The sequence below is a fragment of the Ictidomys tridecemlineatus genome, chromosome 11 (genome assembly GCF_052094955.1).
Source record: "Ictidomys tridecemlineatus isolate mIctTri1 chromosome 11, mIctTri1.hap1, whole genome shotgun sequence".
Classification (NCBI taxonomy): domain Eukaryota; kingdom Metazoa; phylum Chordata; class Mammalia; order Rodentia; family Sciuridae; genus Ictidomys; species Ictidomys tridecemlineatus.
Genome location: NC_135487.1, coordinates 9,766,076 through 9,792,976, shown reverse-complemented (window position 1 = coordinate 9,792,976; position 26,901 = coordinate 9,766,076). Strand labels below are relative to the sequence as shown.

Sequence of the window (26,901 nt, the reverse complement as noted above, 5' to 3'; positions counted from 1 at the left end):
GCCTTGGAAATATTTACTCCTTCAGATCGACCTGGGGGGGACCTCATCCTCCCCAGCTGACCCGTGAGGTCACTGAGGCAGGGCTAGGTCAGGCTGGCCCGGCCGGGGAGACGCAGGGGCAGGGCCAGGCAGGGTGGCGGTGTCCAGATGGCCGGTGCCCGGCAGGGCTGTGGGGAGCAGCCCGGTGGCCCCACCCATGAGACGTTCCGACCCCCGCAGGCCACAGCCCGCTTCTCCCAGGACGGCTGCTGGGCCAACCCAAGTCTCGGGCCAGGCAGAGCTGCAGAAGGACAGCGAGGATGCCGGTGGCCTCCAGGTGGCCACGTGACCCCGGGAGACCCCGCAGCCTCAGGCGACAGTCACCTGCACCCGGGCTGGAAGACCCCAGAGCCTCGGGAGCTGTGCAGACGCCGTCACCAGGCGAGAGCATCCTGGGCCCACAGGCCTGGTGACCACTGCAGGAGTGTCACAGACCCCGCGGCCACAAAACTCACCCCTCGTCTTCCTCTTCCCCTCCCCCAGGGCCCCGCCAGGGCTTCCAGATGTGGGGGGACAAGAACGGGGGGCGGGGCTCTTCTTCCCGGCTCCTCACGGCCTTGGCAGAAAGAAGGAGCTGGGATCCTGTCTCTGAGGTCCCCTCTGCAGGGACTCGTGACTGCAGCTGGGAGCACAGAGGCAGCAGGAAGCTCTCCTGGGCTGTCCACCGAAGGCCACTTCTTCTAAGGCGCCGTCTCAGGGAATCAGACACCGTGGCCCCCGCAGGCCCCCGCAGGCCCGAGCTACCTGACGCTGTCCCTTTAATTGGGGGGCGCGAGGCTTTACGGCAGGACAGGAAGCCTACTGTAATTAAGACCTCGATCAAATATTTAGACCGCCACGTCCAGATCCGTTAATGACCACACATTTAAATGTTAATGAGTATAATTAGATGAGCGATTAGCCAAGCCTGCCACCAAACAGACACACAGGGACGGTGACCCCATAGCACTGTAGAATCCCACGGGCTCTGGTTTGTCTCACTGAGAAAAAATCCGAAGGGTGGCCCGGGAAAGGGACGGGGAGATGGAGCCATCAGGCTGACAAGAAGACAGGGAGATGGGGGACCCGGAGGACCCCTGAGATCCTTAGAGGTCACCAAGATCAAATAAGGGAGCAGGTGAGAAATCTGCACCCCCTCCCCACAGACGGGGAGCTCACTACTGCCCGGGGTGGCCGGTACCAACCCTCAGTCTCACCCTAGAGGCAGGATTGCGTGAACGGCTTACGGGGGTGACACTAGGTCTCCCCCAGAACTCTAAGGCTTCAAAGCGCTCGGAGCTGCCAGGCCCGGAGCTGGAGGTTGGGGTCACTGCAGGACAGGGGGCAGCATCTGCTAGGCCACGGACACTGGGAACCGTCGTGTTTGGGAACTGCCCTCCCTTCAGAGGCACCTGAGCCCTGCCTACTTGGACGCGGGAAGAACGGTCCCCAGCAGGGGGCTGGCTGTGGGCTCTGGGCACGGCCCGTGACTTCCTTTTGCCCTGGGCCTCTCTGAAGGCCACCCATCTCTGTTCTCATTCCCCCGATGCCCGTCCTCTGCTCCGTCCCGGGGCCTGGGACAAGCGGGCCTCCCTGTTTGGCTGTGAGGGCCAAAAGCTCAAGAACTGAGCACCTGTCTCTGGTCAGCTTATCGCCCGTGACCCCGAGACCCGACGAGAACGGTTTTTAGAGCAGGAAAAGTTGATCTGGGGCTCGGAGGCCTCAGTCCCTGGACGGCAGCTCAGGCTCGGGGCCCAGGTGAGGCGGCGTCATGGCGGAAGGGGGAGGAGGAGGAGAGCAGGGGGGACAACCGGACCCCGAGTCTCACTCGCCAAGGCCAAACACAAACCCCAAAGGCACAGCCCCCAGCCCTCCGGCCACACCTGGAGGGCCACACCTGCCAGCCAGCGGGCCACACCTGCCAGCCAGCGGGGCACACCGGCCAGCCGAGGCTCTCGCGCCCCAACATGTCACCCTCGAACATGACCGTGGTGCCCGCACGAGCTTCTGGGGGACACCTGGTGTGACAGCAGGTGCCGGAGCAGCCGGAGGGGGCAGGCATCTGTGTCCCACCACTGGGTTCGGGTCCCGCTCCTCCACTCCCAGGGGCCTCCGTCAATTCTTGGCACCTCTGGGTGCCTACAGGCGGAGGGCGGCAGCTCCCACCTCGGGCTTCTCTGGAGAACGGAACGGAGTGACGCATGACGGATGTCCCGGGACTCGGGAGGGACCTGCCATTATTACCACTGGGGCCGAGGACGGTGCCATCTGAGGCCCTCCCACAGGAGAGCCGGGGTCTGCACCGGCCGCCCACCACTGGCCATCCCCGGCCTCTTCCTCCTTCTGTCCTAAAGATGCTGAGTGGTCCCCACCCCCGATGCAGTGCCCAGCATTGGCCACAGAGGACAGAGGAGTCCCTGCTCTCAAGAGCCTGTGGCCAGGTCCAGGGACAGATGGCCTACCCACGTCCATGCTCACGCGTTCCGCCAAGCTCCACGCCCTGCCTGAAGCCAGACCCAGGCTGGACAGAAACAAGGCTCCTGAAGGCTCTCAGTAACCCCAGGGGTAGGCAGAGAACTGGGGCCACTCAGTGCTCGGGCAGTGCCAGGAGGCAGCGAGTCAAGGTGCAGCCAAGCACCCGCCCCCCCCCCCAGCTGCGTGTCCCGGTGGCCAACACGCCGCGCTCCCAGAGCGGGTTCCTGCCAGGCCCTGGGCACTCCCCAGGCAGGAGGAGGAGCGCGTCTCCAGCCTGGCAGGAGTCAGGGGACAGGCCACCTCACCTCTGCCCCTGCTGGTGGCCCAGCTCCTGGGCTCCTGCACCACCTGCTGAGGAAGCCAGCAGGTCCCTGCGCGTGGGGCTCGGCCCTCTCATTGGCCAAGTGAGAACAGCCCGTCTGTCTCCAGGGACACGGCAGGTGCTCTGTCGGGTGACCCGGCAGCATCCACGTTGGCCGGACACCTGTGGCCATCCGTGTGACACGCCACGGGAGTTACTGGCTTTCTAAATGCCCGAGCCCTGGGAGCTCTGGAAGCACCAGGTTCTTAACACGTCGCCTGAGCTGTTCCCGACGGCCAGGGAAAGCAGAGGCGCTGACCATCCGACCAGGAGAGCAGTGGGCAAGGCCCCGCCCAGCTTCCACCTGCCAGGCCCAGGGGCTGCGGCCACACCCTGGGCAGCCACGCCCTGGACGACAGGGGTCTCCTGCAGCAGGACCCCAGCTGCCGCGTGGAGGGGCCCCCGAGAGAACACCACCACCCACTTCTGCAGGCCACTGACCACCACGGCGCCTCCAGGCCGTCAGCACCACAAAAGGCAGGACCAGGGAGACGTCCATCCTCTGAAGATTGTTCCAAAAGTCAAGTCCACAACGACCCTGATCAACTCCGCAAGAAGGGTCCCTTTACACGGGATTCGAGGGACGGAGGGGCCTGTTACAGACACCACGCGTCTGCGACCAGCAACTCCAAACGCCACAGAGACGCTCGGACAGACACCGCGGCCCCCAACAGGAAACGGGCAAGAAAAATAAAAATACAGAAAGACGTCAAGAAGGACGAGCAGGGGAGGGACCGCGGCTCCTCACAAGGAGGGTATTTTTGGATTCTGATTCCAACAAAGTAAAACAGCAGGTGAGCGCAGGGGGCACGGGGACCCCGAGACGGGGACCCGGAGACGGTGGCTTTCCTTCAGGTGGATGACCGTTGGGAGCCCCACCTCCCATGGAGGCCGAAGCCTGCAGACCACATGACACATCTGGGGACTGATTTGAAGTCATGGGGGGAGGGAGTGGAGGAGGGTGGGCGGAGCTGGCCATGGGGTGACGGAGGTGACAGGTGACAAGGGCTTGGGTTTGTCACGTTACTTTGCTAACTTCTGTCAATGGCTGGAACTTTGCATAGTAAGAAGACCTGCCACCAAGGCGGTGCTTGACAAAGCGTCCCCTCTGCTTTGTGGCTGTCCTGCCTGCTCGGGTGCCCAAGCAGCCCCTCCCTGGGCCCCTCTGAGCCACTGTGCGTCAACACCCGGCTCTGGGCGAGGCGTCAAGCGCCGGGCTCCCAGCAGAGGGCTCCCCAGCAGAGGGGGCCGAGGGTGGGGCCCCCAGGGCTCATGGGTCCTGCCGGTGCCTGGCCAGGCTGCCCGACTCCTGAGCTGAGGAGGTCACTTGCCGGGCTCTCTGTGGCCACAGTGTCCCAACGCTGCCTGCGCTCTTCCCAGGGGACCCCAGTTTTGTGAGAAGAGGTGACGACAGGGTGACCATCATCCTGGGCTCAGCCTGGGCTCTGCCCTGAAGGCCTTCCCACTGTTGCAGATCACGTCCAGGACGCTGCCTGGTCACCAGGGGCTCCCAGTGCCCTCATCCCCTGGGTAGGGCTGGCTGAGGCAGGAGCGGAGGGGCTGCAGGCACGTGTGAGAAAGTGTCCCCCAGCACCCAGGACCTGTTAAGGAGACGAGTGTGGAATTCCTGACTGTCCAGGGGGGTCACGGAACAGAGCCAGTAATGGGCCGAAATCCAGCCCCCCTGAGCAGGATGACAGAGGAGGGGACTCTGGGCTGTAGCTGGGGCAGGAGCCACCACCACTGTGACTCTGCTACATGGGGGCCATCGAGGTCCTGGGCAGTGCCTTCTGTAGACCCTGACCTCGGAAAGCAGAGTGGATACTGTGACTCCTGGGGCAGTTCGCCTGACCTCTGACCTTCGACTCTGCCATCCCACAGGGTGGTTGGAAGGCCACGTGAGATGACCCGAGGGGGCTCCGCAGACACACTGGGCTTCAGCGCTGCCGTCACAGCCTGGCGAGAACCAGTGTCTCCACCCCCATGGGCACATAAAGCTCTGGTCACACAGCAGGTGGGAGCCGCGGCCTGTGTCAGAGTGGCCCGGGGCCTGCATGACCCAGCAGGACCTGCAGTGACCCTGCCACCTCAGGCTACAGACCAGCTGGCAAGAGCGTCATCCTCGGCAGCACTGGAGCCCCAGGCCCGGCCTGGCAGTGGGCACCAGACGCCTGGCGGCCCGTGTACCGCGCTGAGCTCCCGCTAAGGCTCAGCCATCCGCTCCGCAGGCCGAGGGCTTAAGCCACAAAGCCTCCAGGATCCTCATTAAGCCTCGGAGCAAAACGCTTATTTTATTAAAAGGGGAAAGAGGGCGGGTCGGCAGAAGGGACTCCCGCTCCCAGGGCCACCTCTGCCCCAAGGCTGGGCCCAGGGGGGCCAGGCCTCCTGCTCACAGACAGATCTCCAGCAGAGGGCAGATGGGAGGGGGGAGGGGGAGGGGGGGAGGAAGGGGGAGGGGGAGGGATGAAGGGGGAGGGGGAGGGAGGGAGGGGGGAAGGGGGAGGGGGGAAGGGGGAGGGGGAGGGCCGCAATCAGACTGTCAGTGGCAACCAACGCAGGAGGGGGCTGGGCTCCGGGCTCCAGGGCAGCTCTGCTCTGGAATCACCCCCCTGCAGAGCCTGGGCAGCATCTGTGGCCATTACCTGCTGGACTGCAGAGGCCAGGCATCGGGGACAGGGTGACAGGAGTACTTGTGTCCTTCCCCCTTACAGCTTCAGGAGCCTGGTGCTCCACGTGCCCCACGGCCCTGAGGTCCTGCTGCGGTGCAGCCCCACCGACCTCTCAGGGTCCCCAAGTGTCCCCAAGATCCGCTGAGCCACAACTGCCATTGCGGTGTCCTTGTTCCTTCCTGGAAGTTTCTAGAACTGCCCTGATTAATTTTCTCCCTCAGCACTTAGCACCGGATTCTATTTTTAACCCCACCCCACCCCGTTTTATCGTCTCTTTTGTCAACTCCTGTGTCCCTGGCACCTGGAACAGTGCCTGGAACAGAGTAGGTGCTCAGGAAATACCGGGGGACCTCACTCCCTTCAGGCTCCGGCCACTGCACCTGACTCTGCTCTGACCCTGGGCAGAGGTGGCCACTGGACGCCAGGCTTGTTCTGGGCCACAGAAACCCTCACTTAAGAAACTGGGTGGAAACGTGTCTCATGAACCCTACGGCGCGCGGCCTCTGCTGCTGTCCTTCTCTGTGCCGGGAAAGGACGCAGGGCTCGTGGGTCACCCGGGGGCTGCACCCCCATGTCCCACCTGCTAAACCACAAGCGGCGAGCAGTTTCTTTCTTTCGAGGCACTGGGAGGGAACAGGGTGCTCTACCACCGAGCTCTTTTTGAGACAGGACCTTGCTAAGTCGCCAAGGCTGGCCTCAAACTTGCTGTCCTCCTGCCTCAGCCTCCCGAGTCTTTGGGATTATAGGTGTGTGCCACGCAGCCCGGCTGAAAGGTGCGCATTTAAAATCAATGAAATAAGAACGTCCCCATCAGTCAGCCCCAGGAGGTCCAGGTCTGAAATCACAGTATTTACTCTGATTTTGCAAATGTGGAAACTCAGCTCACATGAGTCGAAGCCCAGCATGAGCCGGGATTGGGTCACTTGGTCCCAGGCCTGTCCACTCCCTCCCTTTGACCTCAGCAAAGCAAGCCCAGCACCTTCCAGTGCCCAGGACACAAGGGACTCTGTAATGGGGGAGGGGAGGCTGGGTGGCTTCTCCGGCAGGGCTGGGCCTAGGCTGCGGAGAGCAGTCCAGCCACAGGCCGGGACGTGGATGTCAAGGGGCAGCTTCTGGAGCAGACCCGGTGTGTGTGGCAGGGACACCGTGAGTGACCCGGGGGCAGGGTGAACTTGTGTGTCTACAGGACAGGGCACAGGTGGGCTGGGGACACACAAGGTGAAGGGGCTGTCATCTGCCTGCGGGGGCTGGGTGTTTGCACTGTCCTGAGCCCAGTGTCAAGGCAGGGACCAATGTGTGACATGCAGGTGACACTCATGGGAAAGGCACCCTTTGGTGCCTCCCCGACCCCTTTTCATGCCAGCAGCTGAGCCCAGGACACTGCCTGGGCATGGCCCTGGGAAGGGGCCAGCCCTGGCCAAACCCACTGGGCAGACGGACGGCTTCCCGTCTTGCTGCTCGGTTTTTAAAGCCGGTTTGACCGCAGCCTGTGACTGGCACCGAGAGCCTGCAGGTGGCTCGGTGTGCCTGGCTGCACAGGTTCTGACGCGGCACGATTGGAACCCGGGGCCACTGTCACCACCCTCCAGAGAATAAATGCCCAAACCCCCAGGAATGCGGATTTGGACCCGCGCCCTCAAACATGTCCCCAGGGCCCCTGCTGATCGGCACAGCAGGGACAGGGGACAGCTTGTCCCCAGGGAGCGCCTGTGTGACCTGGCCTCAGGAAGCCCTAGAAGGAGGCTCTGGTCACCTGTGTCACCCCGAGGCAGGGATGACAAGTGCCATACAACCTGGGTCAAGTCCAGCTCCGCCCCTTCCCAGCGTGTGGCCTTGGGTGACCCCTGACCTCCCTGGGCCCTCTGCCTCCTGGGGACCAAAGAGCACCCACCCCCAGACGTTAGGTGAGGAAGTGCCGGGGCGCAGGCGGTGTTCTGGGGTGCTGGGGACGGGACCTGGCCTCGCGCACGCCAGGCCAGCGGAGCTCTGCCCGGCCCACCTGGGTGTCCAATGCGCAGGGAGACCTCGGTTCCTGGAAGCCCCGTGACTCCCCAGGGCCACTCGGACGTAAGTGACAAGCCAGGCTCAGGACCCGGGCAGCTCCTGACCCCGGGCCGTCCTCTCTTAGGACAGAAGAAACAGCCCCCGTGCAACTGGGTGCCGCAGCTCTGGGGCCACAGAGCCGTGGGATCTGGGGACCCGTCACCGGTACCAGCTGGGCGTCTGCAGATGTCTGTCCCCGACTCAACCTGGTGCCACCTCCCCGGGGGCACCTGGGACCCACCCCTGGCTTCCCACCCTCTGCCTGGTGCGCGGTACCACCCGGTCATTGTCCCCTGCATCCTGTGCTCCACACCTGCCACCTGCCAGCTCCCGGGAGCCTCCCCAGGGCGTGTGAGGTGGCAGGTGACCTCTGGAGGCCCGAGGACCTCAGCTCTGCAGGGCTGAGTGGGTGGCTCCTGGAAAACCCGGTCCCTCCCTGAGTCGCCCCCACGGGTCAGTGAGCGACCCTCACGGTCCTCCCGAACCATGGTCGGCCGCCGGGGACGGTGCCAGCGCTCAGTGTGCCCCAGGCCGGAACATCATGCCCACCCTACGGGTCCCCAGGGCTGAGCAGGTGGGGCCAGACAGGAGACCAGCAGGTGGGCATGCAGCGGAGAGTCGGCGGGGACAGTCCGGCGCTGGCTACATCCGGGGGCTTGGTCCCCGAAGCACTCATAAGTTCTGAAAGTGCCACCGCACGCTGACGGCACCCAGAGCTCCTGGGAAATAAGAGCGATGTCATGGAAGGCCTGGCAAGGGGCGCCCCGAGATTCCCATCTGCAGGCGGATCCGGGCGGCTCCCTCCGCGGAGCAGCCAAAGCCATTTCCGAAGAAAGGCCTCAGGAGCCCAGGCCAAGGTCAGGCTCTGGACAGGGGCCAGCGGCTGGGGCTCAAGGCACTGGGGGAGGAAGCCAGGGAGGAAGGAGAATCAGAGATTTACAGGCCCCCCGGGGGGGGGGAACCTTCACCTGCTACACCCCCCTCTATCCTGCAGACACCCTTCCAAAGGCGGCCCTGCGAGGTCCATCCCATGGTAAAATGAAGCCCAGAGAGGTGGAGTAACCTGCCCAACGCCACACAGCAGTGAGACCAGAGATCTCCACGTTCTCAGCCAGGTCCACCTGACGCGAAGGCCAGCGTCCTTTCTACTTTGTCACCCAAATGACCATCAGGTTTGACCGTGAACTTGACAAGCACTTGCTGGCTGTCCCCAGCCAGATGGCAAGGTGCTGACAGTGTGAGTCCTGGGACCCACAGTCTGGGTCTGAATCCAGGCTCCACCAAGTCAGGGGGTTTTCAACTCTGCGCCTCAGTCTCCCCATCTCAAGTGAAGCCCACAAGCTCACCTTCCTGTGGGGTCACGGGAGGCTGCAGAGTTCATCTGTAGGGGTGTTTGGGCTGGAATGCACCCCACGCAGGGGGAGCCGAGTTTCCCGCCCTCTGCAGGGCCCGGAGGTCTGCCCTCCCCCAGAGCCTGTCCTGGGTGGGCTCCTCCTGGCTGTCTTCCAGGGTGACATCAGCAACATCCTTACCTACTTTGGGAGGAAGAGCTAGGCCCCAACCCACACAGGCCAGTCTGGAACAGCTTTTAGCCACAAAACTATGAAAACCATCAGGGAGTCGATCAATTAGCAGCTGGAAGTGCCGCCTCCTTCCCTGCTCTGCGCTGGCTGAGGAACCCAGGGGCAGTTCCTGCTCTTGTTGGGGAGGCAGAGGGCCAGCATCCAGCGTTGGACAGAGTCCCAGGCCTGCCCCGCTCCTGGCAACCGACCCACGTCTCCACTTCCTGCCTGCCGCATTCCGCTGGACAGTGACTGACTGTGTGCTTGGCCTGTCCAGGTACTGTGCCCAGGTACTGCGCCCAGGTACCGCCCAGCCACCGCTGTGCTAATGATAGGAATCAGTGATGTTGGGAACACAGCCATTTTACAAGCGAGGAAGCTGCACAGAGAGGTTAAGCCACTTGCCCAAAGCTGCACGGGAACAAAGTGGTCAGCCTGGTGGGTTTGGAGGGGCCTGTCTGATGGCCCTCGGTCTCGGGGCTGCCCTGAGGGAAGGCCTCCGAGCTGTTCCCCACTAGAGGCCCAGGCGGCTCTCCCGAGGGCTGGTCCCACTTGGGGTGCGCCACACCCGGGCCCCCTGCCCCGCTGCAGCCCACGGAGATAAGTGACGTGACTCAGAGTTGGTGACTCGGCCATCCAGGACCCGACAAGCACGCGAGGCTGGCAGGCCTGGGGACAGAAAGTTCCAGAAGGACCTCTGCGCCAGGTGGCTGAGAAGGGCGGGGAGGAGCCAGGAGGGCAGGGGATGCTGGGAAGGGACACTCGGGGCTGAGGGCCCAGCAAGGCCCAGGGGCACCCAGAGGAGCCAACGGCCTCAGGGCAGCTGGGAACAGGAGAGGGGAGAGGGCAGGAGATGGCCGGGCGGGGTGCTGGCCACGGAGACCACAGGCTGCCCGGAGGGACAGGCCTCCAGGGACTGGGCAGGGCCGGCCCTGGGTCACACAGGAAAGACACAGAGGGCAGCCAGCCACTCCACCTGCTCCTGACCACACGGGAACTCAGAGGACACTGGCTGCAGAAACGGCCAGCCGCCCTGCACGGCGGGAGAGTGGGGACCCCTCAGCCTCAGGGGAGCGGGCAGCCCCCCAACCTCCCTGCAGCCCCCACCCTGATGCAGGTGGTTGCTGCCCAGGGTCAGAGCGGGGACACACACTGGCCTCTCTGCAGCCCCGCACGGTGGCCGCCCAGATCCGCTCACAGCAGTGGGGCGGTGGCCGGCCTGGTGGCTTTCCAGGACACCCTGGGGACCAAGCTGTGAGGCTGCTGGCTCCTCCACGGAGGCAACATGTTTAGAAGGTCGAAACGCACCAGTGGGCGCGAGCATGTGCACCAGGGCCACCAGCTGCTGGCCTGGGACAGCGGGTCCGAGAGGCAGCGGTCCCTGGGGTGCCACTGCAGGACTCGGGGACGGTCTCCCAGAGGCGACAGGCGTGAGCTGAGGGGTGGGACTGGCGCTTCTGCTGAGCTCCGTTCCCTGAGCGGCAGGTGGGGACAGGAAGGTGCCCGGGCTCCTCCTGACAGCAAAGGGTTGGGACAAGTGCAGCCTGAGAGACAGTCCCCTGAGCTCAGAGGGCACAGCTTCCTGGGACCCACGTGGCTGGCAGCAGGGACACCCCTGGGTGCTCCCCCAGGTCCCCGCTCGGAGGGCAGCTGCCCTTCCCAGCCCTGGCCGCCTTGGGCACCGATAATCAGCCCATGTAATGAACAGACGAGGGGAGAGGACCGGCGCTTCAGGAACCCACGACCCAGGGACTTGCCAACGCCGTCTTCTGATGGGGTAATGAGCACCGCGTCACCCCATGGGGTAATGAGCACCGCGTCACCCCAGGCGTTCCCAGACGGCTGGACCCCAGACGGTCCAGACCTCCGGTGGCACAGGCCTCTGGCTCTGAGGAAGGGGGCTATGGGGCACCGTGACCCAGGGGCCAACAGCAGAGGTCCCTGTGTCCACTCGGGAGGCTGCAAGACACCTGGGAGCCCGCCCTCACCTGGCCTTCACCTGGCCACCACCTTCCAACGGCACCGCCCCTGGAGCAAGGCTCCTGAGGGCTGCAGGGACCACCCGCTGTGGTCGCGGCCTACAGACGCGTGGCCCTGAGCTTTGCCCTCACCTTCGCCTGTAGTCCCCCTGGGGGTGTCCGCCAGGACCTCAGTCCAGTGGGGCCCATCCTGGGCCAGTGTGACCTCTGCTCTAATGACCCCTACAATGACTTGATTCTAAATAAGTGGTCCTCCGGGGGCCTGGGAGTTAGGACCATGAATTTCACGGGACACAGGTCAACACAAAACCCACAGCGTGCCCTAGAGCAGGGACTGGTGGCCAAGAGCCAGGCGTCCCTGTCACAGGCCACGTGGGCTCTGCTGTAGCTGGTCACCTCTGCAGCTAGATCCGGAAAGCAGCCTTAGAAAGGCAGGTCGAGAAATGGCCGTGTTCCAGGAAGACTTGGTTCCAGGTGGCGAGCTGGACTCGGTCTGCGCGGACCCCTGCTCTCCCAGGACGCGCTTGGACATTGGAATGGGACGGAGCGGCATGGGGATGAGAAGCTCCGTGGATTCGAGCTGGTTACCCAATCTCTCCCGGCGCAGGCTTCCCAGGTGAGGGGCAGCAGGGGAACACCCATCTCCCAGCATCGTCACGTCCCCGGGGACAGCCTGTGACAGCCACCTGTCCAGGGCGGTTGCTGGTTACAGTCAGGTCCTGCCTCCCCCAGCTCCACCGAGCGCCCTCCGCAGGGGCCGCCGCCGGCTCTCGTCCACACTCTGGGATCAGGTGAGGTCAGCTGCGGGGTTGGTGGAGAAGGGCGGGCAAGGGAGGTCGGGCGGAGGGGTGGTGGCCTTACCTAGCAATTCCCGGGAGCCACCGGGTGCCGAGCACTTCTCTGGCCCGACCTCAGCCAACCCCCGGAGCCTCCTGACGTCAGGACAGGTTCTGAGCAAGCCCGAGTCTTGGTGGGGCTGAGTGACACCCGGGAGCCTGCCTTCGTCTGGCCACCACAGGCTGGGCTCCGGCCCCCCCCCCCACGGGCCTGTGGGGGACACGTAAGGTTCAAACTCCACTCTGGTGCCGTCTCCAGGGACACAGAGGGACGGGCAGGGACAGCGGACGTGGCAGTCCAAGGCCGGAGGGAGGGGGAGAAGCTGAAAAGCACCGTGAACCCCACTCGCAGGCTGACCCCGGGGCCCTGGGAAATGCCACGCTGTGCTCCGTCCGGAAGGAGGGGCGTGAGCTCCGGGGAGCTCTGCTGATCCAGATGGCAAGGGGCCACCCTGGTCCCCTGCACCGGACCAGGGCCATGGGGACACCTGCCCGCCTGTCAAGGGTGGAGCCGTCCAGCGTGGTGGGGGCAGGGGAGCTGCGGGGACCCCCAGCCCATGGAGGCGAGGTGGTCTTGCTCAGGGGGCGTCAGTGTGCTCAGAATGGCCAGACGTCGTGAGAGGCCCCGAGGGCTGTGGCCCGTGGCCAGTGTCCCCGGGATCCCTTCCCTTCTCCCCAAGTCCTGGCCCAACACAGAGGTCCCTGCTGAGCTCACATCTGCCCGTCCCCCAGGCCACAGTGAACCTGGGGGACCAGGTGGCCATCCAGAGAGTAAGACCCCAGCCCCACGGATGCTGGTAATGAGGTCGCCCCCAGGAAATGCCCACTACAGGCAGACAAAGGAGGGCCAGGGGGCCAGCGTGGACCCGAGACCTGCCCGGGTGCTCCTGGGGGCCCCACTGCCACGCCCTGGCCAGTTCTCTCCCAGGCCCCCGCTCCCAAATCTCTGGGAAATCTATAAACCACAAACCCCGACTGGAAATTCACCCACTTAGGAAAATTGTCCTGGGCACCGTTAATTAGCCCGTGTAATAAACAGACGAGGGGGAGAGGGACCGGCGCTTCGGGAAACCCACGACCCAGGGACTTTCCAACGCCGTCTTCTGACGCGGTAACGAGGACCGCGTCAGCTCCAGGGTCCTGAGACGGCTGGACCCCCAGACGGTCCCGTGACCAGGCTGACGTCAACCCTGCGTGCTCCCCAGGCCGCCCCTCCCCAGGTTACTGTCAGAGAAGACCTGAGACCCCTGGAGGGGCCGGGACCCCCGGCAGGTGTGCCCGCTCCTGCTCCTGCACAGATCCTTGTGCCCGAGGGTCCTTCCTGCCACCTGTGTCAAGGACCCCACTTGCCTGAGATGAGGTCCCCCTCTCCTGGAAATCCTGGGACTTCTTCCAGTGACCAGAAGAACAGAGATGATCAAAAAACTCAGCTGGCCGGCTGGCCCTTCCAAGTCCAGTGGGAGCCACGTCCCGACTGCTGAACGTGACCTGGGGTCACTGGATTTCCCGGCCTCGTGAAGGCCACGGCCCCGAAAAGCCACTCTGAGCCCAGCATGCGGTGGCCCCGAGTCCGGCTGTCCCGCTCCTTATCAGAGTCCTCCAGCCTGGCCTGGCCCAGCCTCACTCCTTCAGTGAGTCCTAGTCCTGCTCTCCCTGGGCCTGCAGGTGGGGACAGAAAACGGAGATGGCCCCTCTGGGGACGCGACCTCTGCCTGGGAAGGTGGCCCTGCTCTCAGCTTCACTGCCTGCAAGCGAGAAGCACCTTCTGTGGGTCCCTGAGAGGCCAGGAGGTGGGGGGACGGGGAGGGGCAGGGACCTGAGGCCAGGCGCGAGGACAGCCCCTCCCACGGGAGCCTCTCATCCCGCCCTCCACACTCACAGCTGGTTCTGAACTCTGCACCCTAGGTCAGCGTCCGACCCCAGTCTGTCTCCCTGGACAGCCCATCAACCCTACCAACCTCCCAGCCCTTCTGGACTCCATGAGCATCAGACCCAGGACCTTCATCAGATCCTAGCTCCTTCCTGGCCTCGCGGACCCCACAGGAAACAGCGCCGGGCCCTTCCCCGCAGCTCCCCTGGCCCCATGCAGAGCCCACTCCGGCCCTCCGCCGGGCACAGCCTGCTGCTGGGCTCCTCCCGGTTGGGACCAGGCTGTTCCATTAAAGTAGAAAATCTCGATGACAAACTTCTAGAGACAGATGATCTGCCCCAACTGATGGGGAGGACGTTCACAATTTAAACGCATCAATTTGGAGCAATGAAATAGAAGACGCCATTAAAGCCCCAGCGACCAAGAAAGCCCAGGGCCAGGCGGGTCTCCGCTGAGTTGGACAGAGAAGAATTAATCCCGGTGGCCCTCAAGTCATTCAATGAAATAGGAAAGGAGGGCCAGGCAGCGTCCACGGTCCAGAGCCCTGCTCCGGCCACCCCGTGCTCCACGCCACGCTCCTCCACGCCTCTGTCGAACCCGCGGTGGCTCCTGCCAAGGTCTCGTCATTCCCATCTAATGACCAATCTGCCCCTTGCTGTCCCTCCGAACGGCCGGGACTGGGAGACGCTGCTCAGCTCCTCTGCTCCCCGAGATCCCCACCCTCTCCAAGGGCCCTGACCTGGCCTGAGGCAGGCCCAGGTGCTTCTGGAACGAGCACAGAGAGAAGCAGCAGCTCACTAGCTCCCTAAGGAGCCGGGGAGGCAGGCCCAGTGCCTGGGGCCGGCCTCCGGGAAGGTGGCCCCTCCCCAACAGTGGACCCTCTGCTGAGAGGCCGAGTTGACCTCCACTTCCCTGAAATGATCACAATAAGAGGGCGACAGGTCTGTGGTTCCCCCGAGGTCCTCTAAGATCCCTCGAAGGAGCCCTAGGCTGGGACACAGACGCAGGTCTCGGCACAGGAGGCTCACAGGTCCCCTCTGTGGCCCTCGCTGGGCCGGCACCACGCAGGCCACTGGAGCTGCTCGGAACCGCAGACCAAGAGGAACCGAGGTCAGTGCTTTGCTGCTTTCATATTAAAATATGTGTCAGGAGGCGTGCTGCCGCTGGACGCGGCTTCCCGAGGCTGGCTTGGAGCTGTGATCCTCCCGCCTCAGCCTCCCAAGCTGCGGGGGGCCGGTGTGCACCCCGTGCCCGGCTCCCTCTGGGTTTCTTTACTGCCCACTCCTGGACTCCCGGGAGCCCTGGGTCCCGGTGCGCACGGCTCCTGAGGGTCACTGCTGCCTGGCCCTCGTCACGTGAATCCTGTAAACAGCTGGCTCTCCGTGGCTGCTCATGATGTGCCCACGGAAGTCAACTCGAGAGTGGAAAATATTCAGGGAAAAAAAGTGCTTCACGAGGAGCACGGGATGCCTTCGGCCCGGACCCAGCACCTGGCCCCTCGTGGAGAGAGCCCGGGCTGGTGGGGCCCTCGCTCCCCGGCTCCACTCCACGACTCCCGCAGGCCTCCCGCGTGGCCTCCAGGTCTGCTCCCCGCCCTTTGACGCTGCAGAATGTCCCGAGGTAAACCCTACGGGAGGACTGTGGGGTCAGAGCTCCCCGCACCTGAGATGCAGGCTCGGGTGGGGATGGGCAGGCTCGGGCCAGGGAGGGACGGGACAGCTCTCTGCTTGTCCCCTCCTGGGCCACGGCTCTCAGCACCTTGAGGTCTTGAAGGGGATCAGGGAGCTGACGTCACCAGCTGCTGCCTGGTCCTGGACAAGGTGAGTGCTGACCCTGAACGGGTGGTTTTTTTTTTTAGTACCAGGGATGGAACCCAAGGGTGCTTAACCACTGAGCCCTGGCCCTGGCCCTTTTTATCTTTTATTTTGAGGCAGGGTCTCGCTGAGTTGCTCAGGGCCTTGCTAAGTTGTTGAGGCTGGCTTTGAATTCACAATCCTCCTGTCTCAGCCTCCCCAGCCGCTGGGATTACAGGCGTGTGCCCGGCTGCACAGGTGATTTTGCCCAGTAGCCCTAGACATCCCTCTGCTGTCCCCCGACACTGTCTGTTCCCATCAGCCGTGTGTGGGAGCCTTGCTGACCTGGTGCACCCTGGATTCTTGGCCGTCTGAGAGGTGAGTATCAAGGTCACGGGGTTATTCTAATTGACCTTTCCAAAAACCCCTTAGATTGACTCAGTCCATGTCCAGCCTAGCAGCAGGGCTCTGCCCTGGGGTCAAGTCCAGGGCTGGGCCTGCCTGGGCTGGGCCGAGATCTCTGCCAGTGGAGGCGGGGGACACAGCCTCACCTGCCAGCCTGTGCTGGCTGGAACATGGCAGCCAGATGGTGGGCACAGGAGACTCTCTGCAGAGGGAAGGAGAGCTCTGGAGACCCCGGGACGGGCCCTTCTCATCTCTGAAATGCCAAGGCTCCCTGCTGCCTCCGACAGGCAGAGCAATTCTCTGGTCTCTTGCCCCGAGGACCAGCCTCCCTCCACAGTGCTCCAAGTGGAGGCCAGGGCTGCTGGCCAGGGTGCCCACTGCCAGCCACGGGACCTTTGTTCCTCAGTTGCCCCTGTCACTGCTGGGTCACATCACCAGCACCTGCCTGGCCCTGGGTTCCCTTCAAGACCTCAAGGTGCTGAGAGCCGCGGCCCAGGCTCAGAGGGGACAAGCGGGGAGCCCGTTCCGTGCCTCCCTGGCCCGAGCCTGCCCATCCCCACCCAAAGCCTGCATCTCACCACTGGGGGAAACCTCAGGCGTCGACGGACAGGTGACTGGCCTTTCACACAACAGAGGCGAGGTGGCCTGCAGGCTGACCCTGGTGCCTCCGTTTGCCTCCAGTGTCGGGAGGACGCTGCTGTGACCCCCCTGTGACACTGGGATGGCAACGGGACCCAACTCACAGGCTGTCCGCAAGGTCAAAGGGACCCGTATGCAGAGAGCTGCACATAGGAGGTGCTCAATAAGCGTCAACATCACACAGAGGACAGCCCTGGTGACACCAGGGCTACTGCCCGGGACAAGTTCCCTCTGACCAGAGATTTAGGTTAGTGAGAACAGCACCCGGGCAGTCGCCACGCAGGGCAAGGTGCGGGCTCCGGTGCAGTGAACTCGGGGCGTGGTCCAGACCTGGTCGGGAGGGACGCCATGCCTGTTTCGCAGTCTACCACTGAGCTATGTCCCCAGCCCTTTCGCAATTTTATTTTGAAGTAAGTTCTCACTGACTTGCCCAGGCTGGCTTGCAGCTTACAATCCTCCTGCCTCTGTCTCTCAAGTAGCCTGGGTTACAGACATGGGCCCCCAGGCCTGGCTCCCTAAAATCTTAAGACAAAAATCAAGAGAGGATGTTTCCTTATACCAACGACAACTGGCAAAGATGACTGCGACTCACACCCAGGGCTGCCACGGACAGCTGCACAGGGCCTGGCAGGCAGGCTGGCGAGCTGAAACGCAGCTGATATTGTCCTTGTCATGTTCAGCGTGAGGCTCTGCCACGGGGCTTAGTCCCTTAGACATGGGGTCACATGCACGTGACACGGCCTGATCCCAGGCTGCGGGTTGGCAGGACGGTATTCAATGTGCCTTTTCCTTACCCGTCTCCAAAGAAGGGGTGCACTTTCCTAATTTGCACAAGGACTCCGGGTGGGCGGGAGCTCCCTCACCACCTGAAGACAGACTTGCAACGGGTCTGACCTCAGGGACGAAGTCTTGGATGTACAGAGCCCTGCTAACGGCCAAGAGTCTACGCACAAACTTAAAGACTGGCCTCGGGAACGGACAGTGAGCGGTAAGAAACGTCACCAAGCATCCCAGGGAGTGAGGCCCAGCTCCTAGCTGAGCTTGGTGGGACATGTCACCTCCTACAGGTGACCGCTTTTCCTGGGTTCTGCCTCTGCGGGATCCTGCCGTCTAGGACCGGGGCTGCCCTGGGAGACCTGGGATGGGGAGGGCTGGCGCCTGGACACGCGGCTGGCAGGGAATCGCGTGCGTTGCTGAGGTTCACGGGGCAGGGCGCAGGCGGGAGACGCCACCTCGTCAGCTGCCAGCCCCTCATCTTTCTCCGAGAGCCGCCATCCCAGAGCCCCGCGCTGGCTGCGGAGAGCTGAGATTTAGGAGCTCCCCTTCCCCGCCCCATCCATCGTGGCCTGGAACAGTTTCCGACTTCTGCGAGGCCCCTGCATCTCTGTCACAATCAAGATCACGCCCGTCTCAGGCCCATAAAGAACGGAGTGGCCTGTGTGTCCTCGTGCATCACGAGGCTGAGCGGCGGCTGGTCCTGAGCGTGCAGATGGGCCGGGAACAGAGGGAGGACGAGGTCCGTGTACAGGAGCCAGGGTGCGCGGGGAGGCGTCCCTCCTCCTGTCTCCTGTCCAGCGGGGCAGGTGGCCCCCGGTGGCCTCCAGGTCCCCTGTGCGTACCATGAGGTCAAGCCACCCCATCGCCTGGACCCCGGCCCTCTACTGGCCGCGTGCTGCTCCAGGGGACGGATCCCGTGTTTCTGGAATGGTTCCTATTGTCCCAAAAAACTTTTAAAACAGCCCTTGCTGTGACCCAGTGGGAGTGACAATGTACACGGCCACGCCAGGTTTACTGAAGGCGTCCTAATAAAACACCCGCGGACCAGCAGGGACGCCCTGTTCTACCCTCTGTGCAAATCACCTCAATCTTCGCAGCCGGGGGCGGGTGTTGGCACCAGCAATCCTGTGCCACTGGGCAGGGGGACAATCGCCCGGGACTCAAACCCGAGGGCTCCGATTCCAGGGTGTGGACATCACTGCTGCCTCCTGGTCCCGGTCGCGCCCACCCACAGGCCTCTTGATCCTCGGAAGCCTCTGCCCCTCGTGTGGCCTGCGTGAGCTGATCTCCGAGTCACCCATGTGAACTCCCGCGAGTCAAGACTGGCCGGGGACAGGGCGGGGGGACGACCAAACCACAGCCCGGGACACACAGGGAAGCTGGAAATGCCTCGTGCTCAGTGGACCGAGGGGATGTCCTGGGGCCTGCCGCCCACGTGTCCTTCCTTTTGGGAGACTGGCAAGCGGGCCCAGAGCCTCACCCTCACTCCGGCAGCTCGCCGGCCGCCTGACCTTGAGCAAGTTACGCGACCAGTCTGAAAAAGGGTTGGGGGACCTTGCAGGTGGCGGGGGACAAGCCGAGGGCTGCGCTCTGGTTGACGGGGCACGGTCGGTGGTCAGCAAGGGCGCCCCCTCCGTCTTTCACCTCCTCCCTGAGAACTTGGGCTGAACCCAGGGCCAGAGGGCCCCTCCCTTCCCTGTCATCTCCCAGGAGCTTGGCCACCGAGGGACTGGGGGTGCCCTCCCCGGCTCAGGCAGCGCAGGACACGACAGAGACAAAGCCTCCCATCTGGCCCCGTCTCCTCCTAGCCCCAGCCCTTCGCCCTCTGGCTCATTTGCTAGTAACTGAGCAGCACAGAGGCCACCGGCCTCCGTGTGACATCCCCCTTTTGGGAACAGTGCGGAAAGCCAGTCCCCCGCACCTGGACCTGGACCCCTGCACACCTGGCCTCCTGCCTGCGTGGACCCAGCATGGGCGGCAGCCACCGGTCACCAAGGAGGAGCTGCCCCAGAAGGAAGAAACCCCCTCAGGTGGAGAGGGGACGGTGGCTCGGGGGCTTGACCGCAGGCACAGAAGGCCCCCAAGGTGAAGGGAGGGGCCGCTGACCAGCCTCCGCAGGGGACCGCCAGACCCGCCCCAGGACCACACCATGAGCCTCCTCCACGCCGTCTCGTCCATGAGTGCCGGGTGCGGGCCACCCAGCCCCCGCTTCAGCTCTCCCAGGCTCTCACGGGTCTCGCGACAACCACACCTGAGCCCTGGCGGCACTCCCCAGGGACACGCTCAGGGCCGTGGCGACCCAGAAGACTCTTCCGGAGTCAGGCTCAGCCCAAGGAAAGAAGGGCCTCCAGTAAGAGCCGGGCAGCGCGGAGGGTGGGAGAAGAGGCCTCGGGGAAGCCCTGGCCTGGGACAGACACCGCCCGTGTCCCTCGCGGCAGGTGCAGGGTGGGCCGATGCTGCCCGGTCAGCGCCGCCCGGCCCAGGCCAGCCCTCCAGCGGCCTGCCTGGTAGTCCAGCCCTGGGAGAGCCTGGTCAGCGTGAGCTTTCGCCCTGCAGCCGGTTCTCTGGAGGGCACGGCTCGGCAGCTCTGCCAGAACACGGCGTGGCTCGGCAGGCCTGGCCACAGCCACCTGGCTGAACTCTCCCCTAGTGCCACCAGGGCCACCAGCCGGCTCTGCCCTCAAGGAAATGAGCAGATTCCCCAGATGACTCAGAGGCCATGATGTGCCGTGCCACGGGTCCTTCCAGCAGGCACCCGAGGCGGGGACAGGTCAGGGCCCAGGACAGGGCCCACAGGTCCCATAACCGGAAAAACGAGGCCCAGGGACACTGCCCGTGCACCAGGGCCTTCCAGAGTCTGGGGCAGAACTGTGGGCCTGTGCCCGGGGCTGGGCCTCACTCCGCTCACCACCCATTTCTTGAGCACCTACTTGGTGCCAGCCCAAGGGCCTGGCATGGCCTCCTCCACTGTCCCTCTCCCCCCCGCTGGCTCATGCCTGAGCGGCAGGAACAGGAGCAACCAAGGTGAACCCCAGCCAGACCCCGTCAGAGCTCACCCAGGCGCCCCCAGCCTTAAAAGTGCTCAAAGAGGAGGCTGCGCGAGGATCGGAGGCAGAGCGCCCGCCCAGCTGCCGGGGTCCCTGGGTCCCTCCCTCCCAGCACCGCAAAGGCCAGGCGTTAGGAGCCAGCAGCCCGGGGCCCGGGGAGTGAGTGGGAGGCCCGGGGAGTGAGTGGGAGGCCCGGGGAGTGAGTGGGAGGCCCGGGGAGTGAGTGGGAGGCCCGGGGAGTGAGTGGGAGGCCCGGGGAGTGAGTGGGAGGCCCCGGCAGGCACGTTCTCCAGGGCCTCACCAGGAGATCAGCCCAGGGCCAGGCACCAGGGGAGAGGGCGGGTTCACAGCCCCAGAGGGCCACCCCTCCCAGCCCCACCCAGCTGGGCCCGTCCCCAAGGCAACGGAGAAGCAGAGCCCACAGAGAAGCACCTGTCGGCCTCTTCCTGCGGCTCTGCCACGGTCAGGGCCCGGCTCGGGGCTCCCGCCTGAGCGCTCGGCTCCTGACCACCTCCTGTCCCTGGGCGCATGCTCTGCCCGCGGGACTGACCCGGAACTGTGCTCCCGATCGCCACGGCCCAGCGGTCCTGAGCTCACACCCGCTCCAGGCTGCCCAGGTCAGTGGACCGAGTGACCCTGAAGGGGCTCAGGGCTCTGAGAGCCGGAGGCCCCGCCTTGGCTGGGGGAGGGTGGCAGGCCTCTGAGGGGGGCAGCGTGAGCCGGGCTGGCATCTGGCCCCCAGAGGCTGGGCGGCTGGTTCTCCCCACACAGGTCTGCTGTCCCCAGCCTGCGGGAGTGGACGGGGCATCACCAGGGCTCTGAAGAGTGCCCAGCCCCACCTTCCCGTTTCCCAGTGAGGCCTGCGGGGGCCGGGGGCATGCTGGGCCAGAGCCAGGCTCCTGCCCGCTGCTCTGCCACGCCACCGCCTCTGATCACCAGGCCCAGTCCACCCGAGAGCCACGTCACTAACGATGCACCACCGAGAACACTGCTGACCACGTCCACCCACCAACAGCAGCTCTGCCGTCCGTGTAGGTCCCCGTGCCAGCCAGGGCCTCCTCCACCTAAGGCCCACCCCGACCTGCTGTGCCCCGTGCCTCGACCTTCTCATCTGTGAAGCGGGAGCACCAGAGACCACTCTGGGATTCGTATCACACGCAGGACCGACTTATGAAAATACTCCATGAACGTGTATATAAACCACACAAGTTATAAACCCGTCAAATGTCAGTGTGTTTCAAGACCCACTATGCGCAGGAGGCTGTTGGCTTGAAACCTCTTTTCTAAGCGACTGTACCTGGCCCCAGGCGAAACTGGAACACTCCGTGAAATTGGTCTGACCTTTGAGCTCAGTGCCCAAAATGCCTCTCTTCCTCTACCTCCCGTGGCACTGAGGCCGGGCAGTGCCCAGCCGCTGGCCAGCTCACGTGCTCGGAGCTATTTCAAAAGCTGGGCTGCAGCCCAGGCCCCGGGACACCCAGCCTCAGACCTTGCTGATCTTGTTCTGGGAAGGTGGGCCTCTCAGACCCTCTGCTCTTCCCCTGGTCCTGGGGGCTGCCTGGCACGCTCAGCCTGACCCCCAGGACTCTGGCCACCTGGGGCTGGGTCCCCTCTGTGATCCACTAAGGCCAGATGCCGGGAAAGAAGGCAAAGCCGGAAGCTGCTCTGTGATATGACTTGCAGGGTACTGAGATGCTCCCCTCACCAAAACACGGCCCAGGGCTCCTGGCCCACCACACTCTCTGTAAATACGGCGTTTCTAATTATAAATGGCCTACGATACATAGTGGGCCACTTGTCATGACCTGGACTATGGCTACACCTGCAAAAACATCTCCAAGTCAAGAGGGTGAACATACCTGCGACCCCAAAATCCCCTCCTGCCCCTTTAAACTAGCTTGATTCCCTCAAGTTCTTACAGGAACAGCGTCCTCTGTACAGGACTCTGCTGTTGAGATCGCTCCATGATTCTCACGTATCAAAAGCTTACGCTTAAATGTTGGCAAGGATGTGGGGAAAGGTACACTCCTATGTTGCTAGTGGGACTGCAAATTGGTGCAACGACTCTGGAAAGCCGTAAGGAGATTCCTCAGAAAACGTGGAATGGAACCACCTTTGACCCAGCAATCCCACTCCTAGATTTAGACCCAAACGACTTAAAATCAGTACACCACAGTGACGCAGCCACATCAGTGTTTATAGCAGCTCATTTCACAGGAGCTAAACTATGGAACCAACCTAGGTACCCTTCAACAGATAAATGAATAAAGAAACTGTGGTAGATGTATACAAGGGAATAGTACTCAGCCTTAAAGAAGAATGAAATCACGGTCTTTGCTGGTAAATGAATGAAACTGGAGACTATCATGTTAAATGAAATGAGCCAGAACCAAAGGCCAAATGTGTTCTGTGACATGCAGATGCTAATTCACAACCAGGCGGGTGAGGAGGGAGAAGAGAGGTACTTTGGATCAGACAGAGGGGGTGAAGGCAGAGGAGGGTAAAGGAGGAGGAGTGACCGTCAAATGGATCGGACATGATTATCCTATGTGCATAGGACACGACCCGTGTAACTCCACGCCACGCACAACCAGGAGCATGAGAAGTCACACTCCATTTCTGTATCATGTGTCAGAACGCATCCTATTGTCATGTGTAACTAATTATAGCAAATTAAAAAAATAGAAATAGAAAATAAAACAAGTTTAAAAAATAAAAACTTATGGGGCTGGGGATGTGGCTCAGGCGATAGCGCGCTCGCCTGGCATGCGTGCGGCCCGGGTTCGATCCTCAGCACCACATACCAACAGGGATGTTGTGTCCGCCGAAAACTAAGAAATAAATATTAAAAATTCTCTCTCTCTCTCTTTCTCTCTTCTCTCATTCTCTCTTTAAAAAAAAAATAAAAACTTAAAAAAAATACAATTTAAAGAAAAACACACCCGCATCCTGCTGACTCCACTGTGGGGGGAACCGGTTTCCTCGCTCGCTCATCTGCTGATGGACATCGGGCTGCTCACCTGAGGGCCGCGAGGCTCTGGGGGACCGGTCTCTACAGCGCGTCGTACCCCCGGGGGGTCTTCTCTACCCACTTTAAGAGGCTCTCCTCCCACAGATGCAAGTCTCTAACTCACCTGCGGCTGTCCACTTAGCGCTGGGCTAACGGCCTGTCTGCTCCCCTCCGTGGCAGATGGTATTTTTGCAAAAATGGGCAACTCTCTCACCACCTGGTTTTTATAGCGTGGAGTCTCTTTGGCCTGTCACCAATAGAATCTGGCGGAAGCGATGCCAAGTGACTCGTGGGGCCGGGTCACGGAGCCTTGTGACTGGCACCTCAGTTCCTGGAACCCTCCGTGGGAGCCCCGTGTCTCCACACAGGGAGGCTGACCCCCCGAGCTGGGGGTGCTCACGGGGGCCTGAAGGGGCTGTTCCCAGCTGCACCCAGCATCATGCCAAGGAACCAGACGCCTCAGAGAAGCCACTGTGGCTGTCCAGCAGAACACCTCAGGGAGCCCTGGCCACCACGTGGAACCCAAGAACTGCCCAGCTGAGCCCTGCCAACACACAGATCACCAGGAGCAAAGAAAACAGGTGGCCGTTTCACACCGTTGAGACCTGGGGCCTGTTTGTTACGCAGCTCCACAGAAACAGATCCCTGCTGCCAGATGCACTCCCAGTGCCCAGAACAGCGCCTGGCTGTTTAGGACCTTTATCCATATTTGCCCCACAAACGAGTACGTTCTCTGTGGGATTTCCTGCACGCTAGAAAGACTTTCTAATGACTGAAAAACTCACCCCAATGCAGTGGTGAGGGGTCTGTGTCAGGCTCAGGGCTCAAATCCGAACGCCGGGAGGGCCAGGCTGCAGGACTGTGTTGGAGACTCAGTTCCCCTCACTGTGGAGTCGGGCTAACTCACTCTGCAGTGGCCCTGGTGTGAGGCCTTCAGACGGCTCAGGGAGGGCTGGCCCAGGAGGTGCCCACGGAGGTCGGCTAACTCGGGGAAAAGCTCTGTCGCAGCCGCTCCCCAGGCCCGCCCTGTTAACGCTCACCCCCAGTGGCCCCTCAGCCCAGGAGAGCAGAGTCGGAGCCCATGACACGTGACCTGTGTCCATGGTCCCGCTGGGCCAGGGCTCACGCCAGCCGGGCCTGGTGTCCAGTGGAGAGAGTCCACAGCACCAGAGGCCGACTCGGAGGACGCCGCTCCCGGGCTCAGGCTGAGGCACTTCTCCCAAGACAGAGGCCAGCGTGGGCCTTGGTGTCAGGCTGTGTCCTGGCCCTGTCGACAGCAAGGCTGGCCGAAGGCCCACGTGGGGACGGAGGCCACCGTTCTGAAGGGGGTCTGAGGGGGTCTCGGTCCAGGCCTACGGGGGGCAGCTCCAGCACCTGGCTTCTCTCAGACTGAGTTCTGTCCAGCTGGGTCCACCTCTGACCCCTCCTGGGACGGGGCCCTAAGGAGAAGCCGAGGTCAAGGTCAGCAGACCCTGCTGCTGGACGGAGGCTGCTGGCATCTCCCAGGGCCCGAGCGGGTTCACTGAACTGCCAAGGGACAGGGGGGAGCGCGCGGTGGCCCAGACCAGCCTTTGCTCCTAGGGACACCTTCCAAGGCACAGCCTGCGAGGGGTCAGCCAACACTGGGGCCTCCAGGGGCCCCGCAGGCAGCCCATGTATCGCAAGAATCACCACCCGGCTCTGGGGGTTAGGTTTCCGATGAAGACCTTTGGGTGGATTCATCAAACGCAGCCTCAGACGCTGCTCCGCCCGCCACACTCACGTTGCTCTGCACAGTGAGCAAGGCCCGCCCTGCTCCGGGTGCTGTACTCGGCAGGACCTGGTTTTTTTTTTTTTTTTGATACTAAGGATCCTCATGTAACCACTGGGCCATGTCTCCAGCCCTTTTTTAATATTTTATTTAGAGACAGGGCCTTGCTGAGTTGCGTAAGGACTCACTAAGTGGCCGAGGCTGGCTTTGAACTTGTGGTCCTCCTGCCTCAGCCTCCCGAGCCGCTGGGATGACAGGCGTGCGTCAGTGCGCCAGCCTTGCAAGGGCCCATGAAACCCCTGTGCGCTAAGCCCTGAGTGGTCCAGCACCAAGGGCCGCCAAGTCCTGTGGACAAGAGCCTGGTATAGTTTTCTACTTGGGATGTGGTAAACGGTCACAGATCGAGGGGCTGAGGACAAGGCGAATGACCTCGCAGCTGCGGGGCAGCCCAGAACGGCTCTTGTTGGGCTGCACCAGGGCGTGGCCCAGGCTGTTTGGGCTCAGAGGGTCTTGGGGAGGTGGCCTCCCTGTCCTTCCCAGCTGCTGCAGGCTGCCCCTTGCTCCTTGGCCTGCGGCCACTCCCTGCGTCCTCACCCTGAATGGCTCTGGCCTCTGCTGGCCGCCACCTTGCCTTCTCTCTCTCTTCTGTCTCCCCGTCCACCTAAACGGCCCTTGTGACTACACGGGGTCCACCAGATAGTCCAGGCCGTCTCAAGGTCACCTTCACTCCCTCCCCCTGGGCGGGGAAGTTGGCCCAGACCTTCCTGGAGGAGCCCAGCCTGAATGGGCTGGAAGGAACCCTGACCACCAGGGAGTGGGGGGGAGGGAAGCCCCAGTATAAACACCGTGAGGGACAGAGGGAGGGGACGCTAGGGTACGTCCAGGAACGACACGGATGTGACCACGTGTACGTCCGTGCACTAGAGGGACACAGATGGCTTTGGTGGCACGTGCCTTCCCTTTTTAAACTGCATTTAGTATCGCATGGTTGGAGCAAAAGCAATGCTGGCATCTTAGCGGAAATCACGACGGCTGCATCAAACTTTGTTAGTAACCGTATGTTCTTTGTATGAAACAACACGAACATTAAAAAACAAATAAACAACAACAAAAAAACCCCAGCATTTTACTCAAAGGTGCCTTTCATGGGGCTGGGGATATGACTCAGTGCACGTCTAGCAAGAACAAGGCCCCGGGTTCCATTGCAGCAGACGATGTCACTGACCAAGCAGTAAAAATTAACATTTTTGTTAAAGGTTGATCGCCTAACTACATGCCTTTTAATCAAGTGGCATACACATTTTTGGTTCTTTGCTGTATGCCAAGGAACAGTGGGTGGCTTGGAAAACATCTGTGTGTCTGTTTAAGTTGCAAGCTAAACTAGCCACTCTTCCATTTGTGCTTGAAAGAATGAAACGCCTTAAGCCGTGGCATCTGGCAAAGGAAAGAACTAGACTCATTAACGAACTAACATGAACGGTTGCCTCTAGGAAAACAACTGACAGTGTTTGTCTTCAAAGATAAACCTTAGGCAATTGAGAAAAAAAAAAAACCAGAATTCTGGCACACTTGATCTGCCACCACGACTTTAACAGCTTCTCAATTCTTAGAGACTTTCTGATGGGGCCGGTGGTGATGTTAACACATGCACTTTTGATACCAGATAA

General features: G+C 62.4%; 1 protein-coding gene and 1 long non-coding RNA gene across 10 annotated transcripts in view; one reads left to right on the top strand and one right to left on the bottom strand.

Moving 5' to 3' along the window:
• Kazn (kazrin, periplakin interacting protein) overlaps positions 1 to 26,901 on the bottom strand; it is an 892,501-nt gene that overhangs the window by 63,561 nt on the left and 802,039 nt on the right. The window lies entirely within an intron of this gene.
• On the top strand, positions 10,985 to 26,355 carry LOC144367882 (uncharacterized). 5 transcript variants are annotated; one of them, XR_013427443.1, is made up of 5 exons: positions 10,985 to 11,723; positions 11,840 to 11,898; positions 12,023 to 13,574; positions 13,849 to 21,091; positions 21,414 to 26,355. It is a non-coding gene; the product is annotated as an uncharacterized LOC144367882 (long non-coding RNA). The 5 variants fall into 5 exon arrangements; XR_013427444.1 differs by having other exon boundaries at positions 11,840 to 13,574; positions 13,849 to 17,638; positions 17,862 to 21,091; XR_013427445.1 differs by having other exon boundaries at positions 10,986 to 11,723; positions 11,840 to 13,574; positions 13,849 to 15,984; positions 16,693 to 21,091.